The sequence below is a fragment of the Phasianus colchicus genome, chromosome 6, assembly GCF_987193195.1.
Source record: "Phasianus colchicus chromosome 6, bPhaCol1.hap1.1, whole genome shotgun sequence".
Lineage (NCBI taxonomy): Eukaryota > Metazoa > Chordata > Aves > Galliformes > Phasianidae > Phasianus > Phasianus colchicus.
In genome coordinates this window covers 36,472,164-36,489,708 of record NC_143441.1, presented here as the reverse complement: position 1 = coordinate 36,489,708, position 17,545 = coordinate 36,472,164, and the positions used below count along the sequence as shown (strand labels likewise).

Below are 17,545 nucleotides of genomic sequence, written 5' to 3'. Positions count from 1 at the left end.
AAGCCCTGAGAGAAGAGGTTGATCTCTGCCCAGTCTTTCAAAACTTCCCCTGCAGCTTCAAATTACTGCCTTCTAATGAAAGTAAGGGGAAATCAGATGAGCAGAGGAATCAGACTTTGCCAGCAGAGATATTAACAGCACACAAAAGAGATCAGTTGGTTTTGTGTTGGTTTTTTTTTTTTTTAAGGTAATGTTTAACTGCGTTTCGCTCACCCTCAGCGCCCGGAGGAACGCGCCCGAAAGCTCCGCACGGCTCGGCGCGGCCCGGCGGCCCGGCAGCAGGGGGCGGCGGGAGCGGTGCGCTGCTGCCCTCTGCCGGCGACACCGCGCCCGGAGGGGTCACGCCGGGTGGGGCCTTTGGGTGCAGCCTGGCGTCTGAGCTGAAGGCAGGGCCTGGGCTGGGCTGTAGGCTGCAGCGCTGAAGCAGAGGTGCCAAAGGATGAGAGAGAGAGAGATGCTGAATATGGACAGGTTCCTCCTGCAGAGGCCACGGCAGAGGATGCATAATCAAATTAAAAACAGACAAACAAAGCAGCAACATTGCCAGCCACAGTCTGCATCTGGATCTAAACAAAACTGTCCTCCATAATCCCAAGTCTCCCACTGAAAACGTGTTGAAAGAAATGATTTCTTTGAAGTACTTGCACCTGTACTGAAGGGCCAACATGCTTAGGTTTCTACAGAAACATCTCTTGATTATATAAATCTGAGGCTTGTGAAGCCTCATCTGACCTCAGTTCCTGTGCCCATGGGACCTAACCAATCACACAGATTAAATGCATCTGGTCTGTCCTTACTACTCTACAGCACCTACTGGCCCCTCAGTTCCTGCCGTGGCCTTCTCCCCAAGAAGTGGCCCTGAGCGAAGCGCTCTGCACAAACCCGAGCATCACGTCCCATCAAAGCACTTTGCTGAGCCACAATCCTCATCTGAGGGAAAAGTTCAAAAAAGTCCACCAAATCACACTAAGAAAAGTTCAGTTTTTCTCAGATGCTTCGTTTGGGAAACCTCAAAATGTAATCCTCTTCAACACTGAAAAGCAAAAGTACTCTACACAGTGGGCATGAAAAGACTAAAAATTCTCTGGTGTTTCTTTAACATTTCATTTCTACTCAGTTAAGCCTAGGCTACAAGAGAATCTGCTGCAAGTCAGTATAGTGAGACTGATGAACCACTTAAACTCTACCTAAGGTCTCAAAATAGATCTTAAGTGGAAGACGATACATTTTACTGTGCAAAAACACAACATTTGTTTTTGCAGTTACATTTGTGATGCATGCAGGCATGCATATTGTCAGTTTTTGCACTCACTGTAATTCTATCAACGTGAACATTCAGCTTCTAAAAGAAATTCTGCTCTTTATTTACTGGGTTTGCTGGTCAAAGATAGAAACAAAACAAAACATGAAGCCTACTACCAAACACAAGCTAAAAAAAATTGGATCACTCATATAAAACACCTGCACATGTGGGACATTCTGCATTATTTCTTCATATTACTGCATTTTCGTTAAAGAAATGAGTTTAGATATAAATACTAGAAACGTATTAATGTTGCCCATGGAAAGAAAAATATCAACGGAATTCATAGCTGATACAAAAAACAAACAACAACAACCAAAAAAAAAGGCAGGAAGAAAAGCTCCTACTTGGCAAAGTATACATACATATTAGATAAAAGACTTAGAAAACAGATGCTCCTTCTTACAAGCAGCCAAGATCTTCTAACATCCATACAACTTGTTAATCAACTAACATATGGTACCACTTTAGCAAAACACACCATTCTGATTTTGCATTTACACGGTCTGTTTCCTACAAAACTATTGTCAGGACTTGGCCAGTATTATGTAACTTAGTAATTTTATTCCTACATTTTAAATTAATTAGTAAGTGCAGAAATAAAAAGACAAAAGGTTTCAATCCAAACAGTAAGCAAGCACTTATTTTCACAGCGTGCCCAACGATGGATGGATTTCCTCTTACCATGCTGAAACTTACCAGACTCTATAAAAAATTAGAATTTGCTGAAAATTACTACCTCAAAAATTTGCTCTGACTTCAAGCTCTTGAGGACCCAATGCATTGAGTTTTAAGGCAATGCTAAACTGTAGAAGCAAAACTGGATGTAGCTTGGTAACATCTGCACCAGGTTGTTCCCAGATAAGAATACACAACTTTACTAGTGTGATTTTTTTTCTAACTTCTATTTGATAGGCTTTACTACACATATTAGGCCTTATTGTTTCCCAAGAAGACACAGTTAAGTACAATAGAATGCTTCTAAACATAGGTAAACGCTTCTAAAATACTAGGTAAAACAACACTGGCACAGGCTGCCCAGGGAGGTGGCCGAGTCACCATTCCTGAGGGTGTTCAAGAAATGTGTACATGTGGCACTGAGGGACGTGGTCAGCAGGCACTACTGGTGGTAGGTGAACGGTTGGACTAGATGATCTTATAGGTCTTTTCTAACCTTAATGATTCTATGATTCTATAGATAAAGCTTTCTTTTTTAATGAATCCTATGCACTTACTTGTCCTGCCTGTAGACAGATGGCACCTGCTTGCTGCAGTTCTTTTCCCACTACGTCTGGGCTCTGCAAGGACACTGCAGCTCTGCAGGGCTGAAGCAGAGGGTACAAAGGCTTAGGGTGTGGGTGCACAGGGCTCTGCAGCATGCAACACAAGCACTCTGCCATCACACCCTGCAGATAAGGCACAGCAAAAGAGCTCCAGGCAGAGCGTGGAGAGAGTGGGTCTCTTCCAGGATATGGAAAGTGTAAGCAAGAACAAAGAAGTTTGACAGAGAAAGTCTATAAAGCAGTAACACTTGTGGAGAAAGCTTAGGGGGGTGTTTATGTTTTACGTTTGCCATTTAAATTAGAGATAGGCACTTTTGAATATATATAGCATATATGCCTTCTGTGTTTTGAAGCTAATAGGAGGGCTTTTGTTTTGGCTTTTTTTTTCCTGATACTTTTAACATCAGACACAGGTACAGCATAATTTAAAAACACTTTTAAAGCACAGTCAGACGGAAGTGTGTTGGTGAACATAAGATTGCCTTACAATTTCACTTCGCAGCTTTTGGAATCATAACTGTTGCAGTTCTAAGTTAGAAGAAGAGATAATGGAAAAATTTCTGAGTACCTGAAATATTCTAAAAGCACCCAACATGTTTTATAGGCAAATGACCAAAATGATGTAAAGAAAATGAAAAAACTAAAAGTTGCAGATTATTTGTATATCTGACACTTCAAAGCAAACAAAATTCACGTAGATAGACTGGAAGACAATTTAAAATTCTCAATTCGTTACTGATCAAACTTCAAAATATCCCATGTATACACCTATAGGCACAAACACATAAAGCTATGCTTTTATTTTTGATAGTGTGTCCATCCTTCTTTATATCGCTGATTATCAACTAAATTATAAACTCTGAGAGGCACAGTAAATTCCTGTACAGTGCGTGGTATACTTGTCTGCTGAAGCCTGCAGTGGGTTTCGGGGTATTGTTAATAATATACTATAATAGACAACACTTTTGTGTAGATTGCAGAAATCCTCTCTCAGGTGAATATTTAACTTTCATTAAAAAGTAGTCATCATCGTTTTTAAAAGGATGCATGAACAAAACCAACATTAATAGTTTCTCCTTTAGGCATGCACATCTGACAGAAACCTGTAAGAAATCCAAGGAAGGTGATAACGTCTCTGGGAGATGAAGGTGAAAACAAGTCCTGCCTGGCCAAGTCTGGAAGAAGAACATGGGATGGGATGAGACATTAAGCAGAGGAATGTGCCTCTTCTTGAATGTTAGCACATATGTGACAGGGATAGTGTGTGAGGATGGCACACCTGGGTATACAAGCAGCTTTACAAGCAAACTAACTTCACACCTGCAGGAACATTTTTGGCTTGAAAGGGCTTGCAGACAAACCCTTGAAAAATTAACTGGTGGAAAATCTCCAGTTTCTTCTTTCATTTTCTTAAATTATTTTCTTTTGAATTTTGCTGCACAAAAGTTTAAGAAAGTCCCCGATTTACTTACAAAACCTATGTTCTCAGGGACAACAAACTAGAACAAACGTGAATTTTCCATCATTTAAAGCTTTAGGGATGCTGAGTTTCTTTAGCATCTGTACCCACAGGGGCCCATAAGCATACATGGGCATCTATCTTCCCTTCTCCCACAGCCTGCCATGCCATCTGCTTCCAGCATCCTTGTGCTTCAGGATTAAGCAGAAAATGAGATATTCCTTCAACATCTCTCTGCTTTTGATTTAAGTGAAAAAGCAATACATCTCAAGAAACACTTCAATTTTAATATGTGCACCTACTAATAGACTTAGCTTTGCCCTGAGAGAGGTGTAGAGTGCGAGACTACTGATACTTAAACATGGTCCTTGTTTCTGAATTACTGAGGAAAGTATCCTAAAGCATCCTAAAACATCTGAAAAGATACAAATATTTCAGATGAATGGATGGGTAAAATTACCTATCTCTCTTAATCCAAGTTTCTGGATAATGTAATGTGTTACGACTGTCTCACAGAGGTGCAGCAGCAGCTCGGGCAGATGCTTTGCAACACAAGCTGCAGCTCATCTGTGTTTGTTTTCTTTTCTAACTGAACATTTCACCCCTCCTGTATCACCAAATTTGTATATACTGAGTTCAAAGTTATAGCCAATCTGCACAGTTCTCCCTCTCCCTTAACAAATAAGGTTAAGTGTACTACATTCACAAAACAATGAATTTCCCAAATAATAACAAGATTAAATAAAAAATATATATAATTTTTTTTTTAACTTACTGAACTATCCTCCTCCTCCAGCAAAACGGTCTGCATCAGCTATTAGCAACAAGAAGGGAATTTCCTCCTCCTCCAACTATTCTTGAAATAGATTGCAGCAAGTCTTCCTTCCCAGCCTTAGCCTTCAATAGCAAGAGGAAACTACACTCAATCTCCAAGCAGGAACAGCCTCACCAACTTGTGACAAACAAACAAATAACCCCCTCTCTAAATTTTGGCCACCACTTTACTAAAGGTCAACACAAGTGTTTAAGAAAGAAGATCTCTATGAGCTGTTTTAAAAGACTTCCTACTGCAGAAACCTAAATTGTAGCATAATGCTTATTTGCCTTTCCTTTCAAGTCCGGAAGGGTCTTTGTTAAGAACGCTTGTAATAAGGAAGTAAGTTTTCACTCACTTTAGATGTGTATTTTTATAAGCTAATCCTGTAAATAAACATACAACACTTTGTGGAGAGCAGTAGTGGACTGATTGCCTTTGCCATGTTAAATGAAAATCTGTAGAAACGCCACACACACCCTGGGTAAGCAGTCAGAAAACAAAAACAAGCTGGTACCAGCATCCTGACTTTACTCCACTCCAAGCAGCTGCCACCAGTAGGCAAGGAAAAGGCAAAATATTTACCGAGTGTCTGTATAAATGTGCACAGCCTGGAACAACCTCATTTCTAAAAACTCAATTAAATGAAAGCCAAATCAATAGCGAAACCATATACTGTACTCTGCAATCAGCACTGTCTACAGCAGTGATGAAGGGTGGGCTTTGTCCCATGTGTCAGATGCTGTGCTCACTAAGTGAGAAAACAGGGAGGTGTTTGTTTGTTTTTAAAAAGACACAATGTTATCTGTCCCTTCCTCTTCATTTCTTCAGCTTGGACCAGTTGGCTTTCTAATTTAAAGGAAGGAAGCTTTGCTCAGTAGATTACGAGGCTCTTGTAGAGCTTCCTTTGTACTGTCAAAGGACTTGGTAAAGACTGGACACTCCTGCAGCCACAGCTGAGGCAACCTCAGCATCACTTATGATCTTATGAAAGGCACAGGTCCAGAATTGTCCCTGTATAGCCCATGCCTTCGCCCTGGGTCTAATAATGGTATTTGAAAGCTCTGCTGTGCTATGAGCACTTAAGCCTTGACAAATCCTTACCTGGACATTTCTGTGAAGCTTGCATTGAAAAAAAAATCTCCATGCAATTTCCTGTAGCACTAGATGGGTAATCACAAGCACCTTTACTATATCGTGCCAGTCCCAGATTTACCAGTCCCTTACTCTCATCTTTTTCCCACCATGCAATAGACTTGAGAAACAGAGAAACAACAATCTAGTGTTTTATGTACTTTTATATGAGGTAGAAGTATTGTAAGAGCACTACAGAATCATTACCATACATGAAAAGCAAGAGAAAAAGAAATTCCTTTCTGAGAATGTATTTTCTTCCACCACTATCAGTTTAGGATACTCTGAGCCATGACTGGGAAGACTAAAGCACTCCTGACCTCTCTATGGAGGCTACATTCACTGTATCAGCAGCCCAGGCTCCTCTTTCAGTCACTGAATCTAGACAACCAAAGTCATCCATGAGAACAACAGATGGAACTGGAATTCATCCCTAACTGAAAGCCTCGATGTAAGAGAATGGCTTTTTACTTTAAAGAAATGCAGTTTATGGGCAGATGCTCCAGCAGTGCAAAGAGAACGATCACAAACTGAAAACAGAAACTTGGAAAAACAAAGCATGCAGGAAATCCAGAAAGAATAGTGTTGGAGTAAACATGCCAAAGGAAAGAGCTGAAATTGAAGGTACTCTACTGAGAAAAAGTATGGTGAAAATATTTCCACAAGTTTTCTGGCAAATAAATCTTCCATTAAGAAGAAGGGAAATAAAGCTGAATATGCTTCTGGGAGAAACACAAAGAGAGCAGAAAAGGCTTCACTGCACACGGCTCCGTGCCATCTGATTAGCAGCGAGTGTTCCTACCGTATAGGCAGAAGGTATGAAAATGCACCAATATACTGAAGTCTTGTCCTGGGAAAGCACATGGCTACACTTCGATTAACACTAGCAGTGCCCATATCTCCCAAAACATCAATAGAAGTGGTTACAAATCCATTTAGTTGATGATTCTTATTTCATACAAGAAAAAGGAGTGTCAACTCAGACTAATTAGATTTCCATACCAAAATCCAGGTTCATCTGAAAACCAGACTAAACGCTAGCAGATGCTATCTTGATTTGATAGTTAAAATCCAAGACAGCAGTTCCCAAAACAAAGTCCCAAACTCCACAGATTGCAAATTACTCATGGCACTTCAAAACTGAAATCTCATTTTACATGTCCAGAAAGCATCCATGGGAGGATCAAGAATGTGGTTATCACTACTACGCCTATGGACATTTCTCCTGCTTGGAGGAGTAGAAAAAGGAGGGTGGCATCAGGTACCCTTGTCGTGGTGTCCTTCATCCTCATCTCACCTCTAAACCAGGCAGAAATTTCTGGTGAAGGGAAAAAGCCCTGTCCAGGACCAGATGGGAAAGGGAGAGGATGGCATCTGTGTCCTCTGTAGAAATAAAGTAGCATGCAAGTATCACTGGGAAGACTTGTTTCAATTGCACTGGTGCTTGGTTACACCACTCCTAAGGCTAATGCCATTATTTCTGCTTTGACAATCCTTATGACAATGAAATCAAAATATTTATACAGATTTAATTTCATCTTCTAGATGAGCTGAACCAGATCCAAGATGTGACTAAAAGTTGGAGGAGGGAAGAGGCTTTCCCATCCCTAACTCTCAGTTGTCTTATTACTCTTCTTCATATTTCCTTGCCACTTGGACCTCTGCCACCTACACTTCTGGCCCAAAGTCAGCAGGGACTGCAGGAGTTAAACCTTTTCCATTAACCTGCAAGCTAGGGCACCACCCTGACAAGGGGAAGCTGGAGACAAAAATCTCAACCAAAAGAGAGTCCAGTGACAGAAATGTGTGTGCTTCTTTTGCACCCAGATCTCCATCACAAGGGCACATTAAGACCACAGGACAAGAAGCAGGTGTTCAAGTCATTCCTTTCTGTTTATGCCATTTAAAATGCACCATGGGTACCATTACTATCTCTGCTCTCACTGCCTGGATTTAACTGTTGTGCATCATGGAAAGGCCAGTAGTAAATTTGACCCTGAAGATACGGGAACTACTTTGAGTTGGAGACTTGGCACAGCAGTGACTGCCAAATGTCAGAAACATTCACTCCTAGGTCCTTAAAAGGAATTTTCTAAGATCACGAGCTATTTAGAGTAATTTCACTTAAATCATAGAATAGAAACAGCTTAGATTAAAGATCATCTAGTTTCAAGCCCCTGCTATGGGCAGAGTTGTCAACCACTAGGTTCTTGTTCCAATTTGCCTGCATCCCTACAAAGAACAAGGGAAAAATACAGCCACTATTAAACAACATGTGAGCTGCCCAGTACTTCATGGACTAACTAAGGAGAGAAAAACTTATAACTTAAAAAAGCCCACTAGAATAAAATAAAGAGAATTCGCCAGTGGGTTCAAGAGGAAGCAAAACCTGAATGCTGCTTTAGAGTCATGACAGCTAAAGACAAAACACTGGAGAGTCAAGGAACCAGAAAGCTGATTCATTAAAAAAGGCAAAATTAAAATTCAATACAGTGAAAATGAAGAGCATCCTAATGAAGCTACGCGACTATTAGGAAGATATTTGTGAATGCACCTTATTAAAAATAAGGAATGTCCAACACAAAGCTGGAGCTCAGTAGTAAATATATGGTCCAAGAACACAAATTACAGATAAATGGTTTTGGAAGCTTTAGTAAAATACATACTCATTGCCTGAATCAAAACAGAAAGGCAGAATGGACACAAAAACGGACCTCTGAAAGATATTAAATTGTAAGAGATGTAATCCTGAGGTCATAATAGAAACTGGGGGGGACGGAGGGGGAATATTAATGCACAGAGCTGTATCCAGAGGAGGGAGGATGAAGAGGAGAAAAAATGTCTAATTGTAATTAAACTGAATAACCCCAGATGTGCCAGGTCTGGGAGGGATTAGAAGTCCCAGTATGAATTCAACCATTATCTCTAGAAAGAGCCTGGTAGAGTAAAAGGATGAAGTTTCTAAAATACAGAACTATTCTGGAGCCAGTCAGCATTTGTCAAAGAGTAAATATAGCCAGATGAAGGCATCTGACTTAGAGACTGTATGTATGCCTTTTATGAGGTACTCACAGCAACTGGGAAGTTTCAAACATGATGGACAGGCAGAATGTAAAGGACACCCAACTATCCCATCTAGCCAGCTACAAAAGCAAATCTGTGTTGATTTATTATTATTACTACCTGGTAGTCTGTAGTGCTGCTGAACACTTATGTGTTGCAAATATCTGGTGCTCACAGTCATTATTTCACCTCATGTGCACTAAAATACTACTGCAAAACGCATGGCTTCATTTACTCTGCCTTTTTTTGCCTGTTATGACAAAACTAACAGAAAAAGATTGTTCTCAGCTGAAATATATTACCAGAATATGGAAACGGATCTCAGAGAAAGCAACTCAGGTCTTCAAGGGAGCAAAAGCAAATAGCGAGAAGTAAAAGAAGAAACAGCCACAAACACCTAAAAATAGCAAATCCAGTAGGAAGTTTCTCTACTGACATTTAATCTGCTATTGTACTCAGATCCCGGTGTTACGAGTTAGAATCTACAAGAAGCTATCATCTTTAATACATCATCTCCTTCCTACTGTTCTTTAAAGCAAAGAAGCTGATTAAACATCCTGCCACACTCCGGTAACCTTAGCAGTCCATTTCTTCATTTCGTACTGTAAAAGGTCAGTCGCATGTTAAATTGTTCTTCTTTGTGTGAATTTGCACTACACACAAGACTAAGTCAATAAGGGCTGTACTTCTGCTCTCTCCCAAAAAAACAAGCACTAAAAAAGTAATAATGGCATCTCATTTCACAGAGATTTATATATATGAGTATTCTCACTCGTTTTCAAAATTAAAAGTTTGGATTTTACTCTTGCCTAGTGAGGCTCCACATTAAGTAGTTTCTTATATTTCACCAGGACATTAATCTCTGTCAAAGCATTAAAAAAAAGTTAACACCATTATCCTCATACTGCAAAGCAGATAAATATAGCGCTTCATAGTCCAATGCCATGGGTCCCAAACAATACTTTCCATCTCTTCCCTCTAATCTTCATGAATACGAAGTTGACAAGTGGTTTCCATAGTTACAACAGCACACGGAGTGGGGGTGGAACAAAGATATTCCCAAACATTTCCCTATATGGAGAAACAGGCAGGCCATAACCATTTCCACCGAATGGAAAAGGGCGAACAATCTTTGCATAGCAGGAATGCTAAGTTTCTGCCTAAGGCAAGGAATGATGGACCAAACAGCCTTCCAGTATGTGTGGTTGCTTGAGTTATAGAATACAGCCTGCAGGGTGGTAATGTTTACTAGGCAGTCATGCTCTGGTCTGAGTTTCAAGTTGTCAAACTGAGACAAAAGGCAGGACTGACCTTCACAACATTTCCTGTTGCTTATGTGCTTCAAGTAACAGTGGCCTGGATGAGCAAGTGGATGGACTCTGTACCAAGCCAAAATATATCAGCTGTGCTCTCTTTACTTGCTTGGAAAATTCATCCCAAACCTTTCAGCCCCCTTTCCCTTCCCATCAGGCTTTAAAGCAGTAATAGGCACTGTGCACTGGTGAGGTTGGGTTGTCCCCTTGGTACGTGTAACAGAAAGAAAAGGACAGGCAATTATTTACAGCTATCCAAAACGCACAAAGAACTCCTGATTACAGAGACAGCATAAAGCCCAGCCTCACAGGATAAAAAGGCAATACATCACAATTGGAATACACAATGCACTTATCACTCTTGGTATTTGCATTTGCTAACCTTTGAATCTAATAATACAACATTAATATTCTATTAATACAGTGCTTATGCAACATTTACTTTCTTTTTCTTCAATGTATGAAGGGAACTGTCCTGTCAAACAACTGGGCAAGATATTGCTGGAACATCAAATCCTTTATTCTTAAAAAATAAAAATAAAATGCACAGAATTCCTTGAGTAGTGCACAAGAGGTAGCAGTGCAGGCTGGTTGTGCCTTCCTCCCAGGATTTGGGCATAACAGCAAAGAGTTACAAGAGTCCTCCAAAAGGCAAGCACCTTCTCAGATGTAAGCAATAAAGAGCATCTGCTACGTGAGACAAAGTAATGAACCACCTGCATGAGAAGGACAGACTAGCCCTGCCCAGCCTACACCCTCAGACCCACAAGACTATTCTGTAATGCAGGAGCATGAACATTGAAGAAAAAATATTATTTTTAATTCTGGCCTTGTATCTCCCAAGACGTAAGCCATAGTTTCATGAAGTTATTATTATTAGATCATGAATCATAGAATGGCTTAGATTAGAAGGGACCTTAAAGATCATAGATCACCAACCCCCTACCATGGGCAGGGCTGCTCTCACCAGCTCAAGCTGCTCAGGGTCCCTCCAACCTGTCCTTGAGCACCTCCAGGAATTGGGCATCCACAGCTTCTCTGGGCAGCAGTGCCAATGCCTCACCACGCTCTGAATGAAGAATTGTAGTTTCATGAACAAGCACGCAGGGGGAAGGTCTGTTCAAGAAGACATTTCTTTGTCCTTCAGTCCTTTACTCTCAGTCCCCATACACTCAAACCCCTGTGCAGCTACACACCGAACTGTGACAGGTCAGCAAACTGATTTTATTTTATTTTTTTATTAAACCAAAAGCTAGTCCCTTTTTTTTTTTTTTTTTTGTTTTTCTTTTTCTGGGTTGTTGGCTTCACTGTAAAATAGAACTCACATTGAGAGGCTACTAGAAAAGAGGAAATGATTAATTTTAAATTGGGTTAAATTCTGAAGTAGTGAATTAGTGAATATATTATTCCATGTACTTTTTGGAAAGGTAACCATAATTTTCTCCACCAATTCCAACAGTGTTTATCCTTTTAAGTTAATTTAAATTTTCTTTACAATTTTCTGTCCCCTGCTGGAGACACTTAGGAGTGCTGAACGCAAAGCAGAGAAGATAATTATGTGCTCCAGTCACCAGATGTAGCCTATAGGTATACTGGTCCCACTACATCCAATTTCATCTATTTTTAAGAGCAAAGTGGTCCTGAACTCTCCCAAGTCTGTCTCATGCACCATATGACAGCAAGCCTGTGTCAGCAACACTGTAATACAGTTTTTCAGAAGAAGAATGAAGAGTAAATTCTCCACTTGAAGCTGAAGAGAGATTTATCCCACAAAAATATGCAACACATCATTAAACAAATCAAAGCCCAGGCAGGACATCAGCACTCGAGTTTTATGGAAACTTTAATGGTGAAGGGTCAAGGATTTGACCTGACGTCTAAGCAAAATGTGAGTTATAGCTTGTACAATAGCATCTCAAGTTTTGCTGAGAAACTATTAATTTGATATTATGAAAACAAGATCTTCAGCTATGAGGCTCCCTTATACTCGAAGCCTTTGACCCTGGTTTATCCTGGAGTTCAAGCCCTGATAATCTGTGTGTTTGAAGCGCATCTTGGTGGATAATGGAAAATTCTGCTCCATTTCCTCTGGGACTTCATGCTCATTAGTCACAGCATACCAATTAAAAGCTTTGTTAGAAAACCAGAGGAATGTGACACAGCACATGTACAAACCAGGAAGCTTCATTCACATATAGAATGGATGAATGGCTCTGTATGGAGAGCCAAGCATCGCATTAGCAGGTCGTGTGCATCAGCATGCAAGATCAACAAAAGACATGCAAGAATTTTTAAGTCAGCACTCTCAGTAAGCAATGGATTTTAATTTTGAACAACGGGAGTTACAGTATTTTTCAATGCCTACACCTTTCTTCTAACCAAACATAAGGCAAATTTTTGTTTAAAGTTACATTTTCTTACTTGCATTATTGCATTGGTAATCATCGAGTAGGAAATTACTAACCATTACACCAGCTACCAGCCAGATTATTCTCGTAACAATTAGAGGTGAAGCTGGGGTTAGTGCCATGGCAAGGTACTTATGAATTAGAATAACAACTATTTTCAAAAGGGATTATTGCCACTATGAACCACTGTCAAGTATCTGTAGAAGCAGTTGTTAATTAAGGAAAAAACAGAATTCAGACTCAGCGTCTGTACTCTGATCATGCAGCTAATAACCAACTCTGCCTCACTCAAAACAAATGTAGGATTTAACACTCATATTTTTGCAACAGCTTATACTACAGATCTAAGCTAAACTCTTTAATACAGAGCCTGGAAAAAAATAGTCAGCTATAGCTACAAAAAAAATCATTGTGTTACCTATTTCATTAACCTTTAATTCTACTGCAGCATTTTCCCCATAGTGAACAAGCTGCTCCCAAGAATCTTTAGGGTTAACTCACATTGACAGCATGCTATAAACCTCACAGAGGCAATAACTATACCTTTCAACATGTATCTTCATTTCTACCATTCACACGCGGCACAATGGCAAAGTTTAGCATATTTCTTATATTATAGACAGAATATTTTGTAAAATATTCCATCGGTGACAGAGATGATCACACTATGAAAACTGCAACATGAAAGATCAGTTGGAGGAGAAGATATTATTGAAAGATATGAGTGTCTTATAACCACATGAAATGGCCTTCAGAGAGGGAGCAGGGACCCGCTGGAGCTGAGTCTTTGCTGAGGACAACTGACTTGGGTCCAGAAATCTTCAACTCTGCCATCCTTGCATCCCCTTGTGCCACCACCGGGCACACTAGCTGCCCTGTCATAGAATCATCAAATCATTAAGGTTGGAAAAAAACACTAAGATCATCTAGCCTACCCACCTACTCCACCATTGCCATCAGACCATGTCACTCAGTGTCACATTCACGTTTCTTGAACACCTCCCTGGGCAGCCAACACCTTATCACAATTTCTGAGAAGAAATTTTCCCCAGTATCCAAACCAAACTTCCCCTGTCACAATTTAAGGCCACTACCTCTTACCCTATTGCTGTCTGGCACCTCCCTGCTCCAACCACATTGGCTGACCATCTTTTAGTTAGAACTTACTAAAGCCAAGCTGGACAATAGCTATCCCAACAGCACCACAGGTGCTGTCGTTCTTTGCTTTATCACTCAGGCCCCTGCTAGGGAGTTTCATGAAAATTTATGTAGATGATCAAGTCTCCTCCCTTCCCTGGTGTCAGATGAATGGTGGGAAGCAAAGCCAATGGAAATTCCAAAGAAAGGAAGCTAAAGTTGGTTGGTAGGTTGGGACCTTCTGCAACCCAACCACAATGAATGCTTTCTCTATGAAATGCTGGATTTTCCTCATGTTTAGGTCTGATGTGAAGTTACTCTGCCCAACAGTGGTGAAAGTGAAGGTGGAAAAAATAACCCAAAAATCAAGCTGCTTCATATGAATTCAAAGAACAAGATTAAATTTTCTGAGAACTCTGGGAATTTTTCTGCCAGTTTTCTCAGTACTTTTATTACAAATCCATATCCTGTTTGGGAGACGCGAGCAGGAGGCAGAGTAGAAGCTTTTGAAAATGTTCTATGGGATCTTGAAAGCAAATAACTGAGAAGTTCTTGGTTTACTAACCAGAACTAAAAGATTTCCTAACACCTCCTCGCTCCATCCCCAGTGAAATCCAAAAGAGATTTTGGACTCCTCATTTGCTTCCTGGGTTTTGAGCATTTAAGTTACAGGATGATGATATACCCACAGTTCAGACTTTGTAACTCTAGATTTTATTTTATTTTTTCCTGAACTTAGAGGTTTTAATCCACTTTTATGATTCCAGGAATTGGAACACCACAAAAACCAAAAGCTGAAAAAAAGATACAAGATTTTTTTTCCTATCAAAACCAATGACACCTTGCTTAATGCATTTATCAGTTCATATTCATACTAAAACAAATTAATAAAATAATAAAAATGGGAGTTTCTGAACAGATGACTTAATTTTCCTTGCCCAAGCACCTTTTATTTTGGATCAATTTGGTGAGTGCTAACACACTAATCCTAATGTTAAGTAGCCACAGGAAAACAATCTTCTTTTAATGTTCACCAGGACAGGTCTCACACTGTGTCTCTCTGATGCAAATATCTGCTTTTTTATCGCTCTGATTTTTCACATTGCCTTTCTACTTTATGTTTGATGGATATAGCTGAAAGTAAAATTTAGTTCACTGTCTTGAGATAGCTGAAGCCTCATGCATTCAGTGACACAGTAAGCCTATTTTCACTTTAAATGGAATTTTATTTTAGCGCTAAAATAATTCAAAAACTAACCAGTAGAGTGTGCCTGTCCTTCTAAACACCCACTTCAAAAAAGTGGAAAAATCACTCGTGAATGAGTGGAACAGAACCTCAGGATAAATATTTGGTTTTAGATAACTGCATACAGCCCATGGGAAAGAAGAATCTACTAATAAAAAAATAAAATGCAGATGTACAGACATCCTGAACTAGTAACTTAGGCATTCTCATCTTCAGAAGGGTGAATGTTTCAGTATACAAAACACATGTAAACTAATGGATTAGTACAATAATTCTTTCCTGTAGAGCAAAATAGTTCATATTCACTTATAGCAGCAGAAGTCTAAAGAAGTACTAATTTGCTATTTTCTTTTTAAAGTAATCCAGAGTTTCCAGTTAATAAACAAATATAAAGCACCTGAGGGTTATTTTGCTGCGGCTTTTTGTTGTTGTTTGTTGTTTTTTTTCTGTAGGGGTTTGTGAAATCTTTTGGCCTTCTCTGTATTACATATCTCAGCATGCCCCATTTTAGCTTAAAAAAAGACTCAGCTTTTATTAAAAAATGCATATATGGATATGTGACTTTGTCCTTTGTACTCCAGAGACAACCATCACCACTTCGCTCCTGTCGTGTTACGGTAACGTCAGGACTTTTGAAGCAAACTGAGACAGGCTCTGAAGTTGTGCACATTAAAGGAAAACACACGGAGGACTCCCTGCTGCCGCCTCCCCACCAAGACACAAACTCAAGGAGGTGAGGAAAGTACTTATCGGGATGCACTCAGGCCACTCTGTGCCACACGGCCATCCCCAGCCCTAGGCACTGCTCATCTCCCTTCTGACACTGTTCACATTTGGAACTTCTTTGTTTTTCTGTTCACATAAATCTACGTGCTGCACCTCGAGTTTGTGCTTAACTGTTGGTTCCTCTTCTCGCCTGTCCACAGCCCTCCATCCCTGCCCTCTGCCCTTATCTGAGATACACAGCTTCAGGTTGCACATGAAGTACCTTGCAAAAGCATGGTCTGGAAAATTAATTCTTGAAAGGATTAATGCTTTTTTTGTGGTTTTTTTTTGTTTGTTTGTTTTTTTTCCCCTTCTCATCACAAATATGTTTCTGCGTCTGGAGCCTGCTTGTACCACTTTCCAAACAGATGGGGCACTGGCTGCACTGGCATACATTTACCTTCCATGCAGAATGGGAGCTGCACACAGCCCAGTGCAGGAGTAGTTCTAACCACCACTGTAACCTATTCTATCATACAGACACAGATAAACTCTCAGAAAGTAAACAATAAAATTCTTCTTTAAAAATTATAATGATGATGATAATAGAAAAGCTTCTTAGAGGCACTGTCCTGCTTTTAGAGAGGGATACTTTTCTGCCCTCTGTTCTTTGCCATAGCAGCCTGGTCATTCAAAAACAAGATAGATATCTAGCAATCATTTTGACTCATTTTTAAATGCTGTCTTTGCTGCTTTCCTTTAAATTTTTGAAAGGCCTGTCCTTCAAATGCACTTATAAGACCTGGGGGGAACCTTTCCTTGTCCACCTTTGAGTGTTTGGGGCAGTGCAATGGAAACACTCCCCTGAAGGGCTCTACATTTCTGTACTAAAGAAGCTTGTTCCACCACCCCATTTAGCACCCCGCTACATGCTAGATTCAGTTATTTTTCTCTTGAGGAACCACATAAATCTCCTCCTTTCACATTTCTTCAAAATCTTCTTCCCGATCATCAGTCTCCTGCCTCACCCACCTGCTCTTCTGACTCTTGATTACCCAGACTAGAGCCACAGACAAAATCCAGACAGCTGTTTGGAGAACTCTCAAGGGCAACCAACCTCATATTATGCTGCGGCAGGGAGAAATGGGCACAGTCTCCCCTCTCCATTATCTTAATGGAGGTGGAATCCACAGACCTCCACAGTACTGAAGCCAGCAGCATTATTTTTACAGCTACTGATTTGGCCATCATGAAGCTTTAACTTTTCACCCCCAGGTGTTTGCTCGTTCTCAGTGTATGCAGTCAACCGCTAAGAGTGGCCAATACCACAGAAGAATCTCAGGTAGACATTGACAGTAAAAAGAAAAACATGCATAGCAAAAGGAAGAAAGGTGAAAACTGAAACCAGACACAACACTGCAGCAAGGGGACATAAAAACCTTTTACACTGGGAAGAACAAGAAGTGGGAAAGCCAAGGGAGAACAGAGACATGGTAAGAGAGTAAGATGAAACAAAGCTAAGGGAAAGGAAGACATGACAACAGTGAATAAAAATAAGACCTTTTAATTTTGAATACAAGGTGAACTTTGGCAGTCTGTGACTTGTGTGCCCATGAATTTTATTGCACAAACCTATTTGCAGAAGGTGATGCTGATCTGGATACTCCACTGATATCAAAT

General features: G+C 40.2%; 1 protein-coding gene across 9 annotated transcripts in view; it reads right to left on the bottom strand.

Annotated features, from left to right (window-relative positions):
* KIAA1217 (KIAA1217 ortholog) overlaps nt 1–17,545 on the bottom strand; it is a 345,028-nt gene that overhangs the window by 191,973 nt on the left and 135,510 nt on the right. Inside the window, exon 1 of one of the 9 annotated variants that reach the window (XM_090142970.1) lies at nt 4,821–4,918. The exons of the other annotated variants lie outside the window; for them this stretch is intronic. The gene's annotated coding sequence lies outside the window, so the exon portion shown is untranslated. Of the gene's footprint in view, nt 1–4,820; nt 4,919–17,545 lie in introns of those variants that run through there. 9 annotated transcript variants of the gene reach the window in all.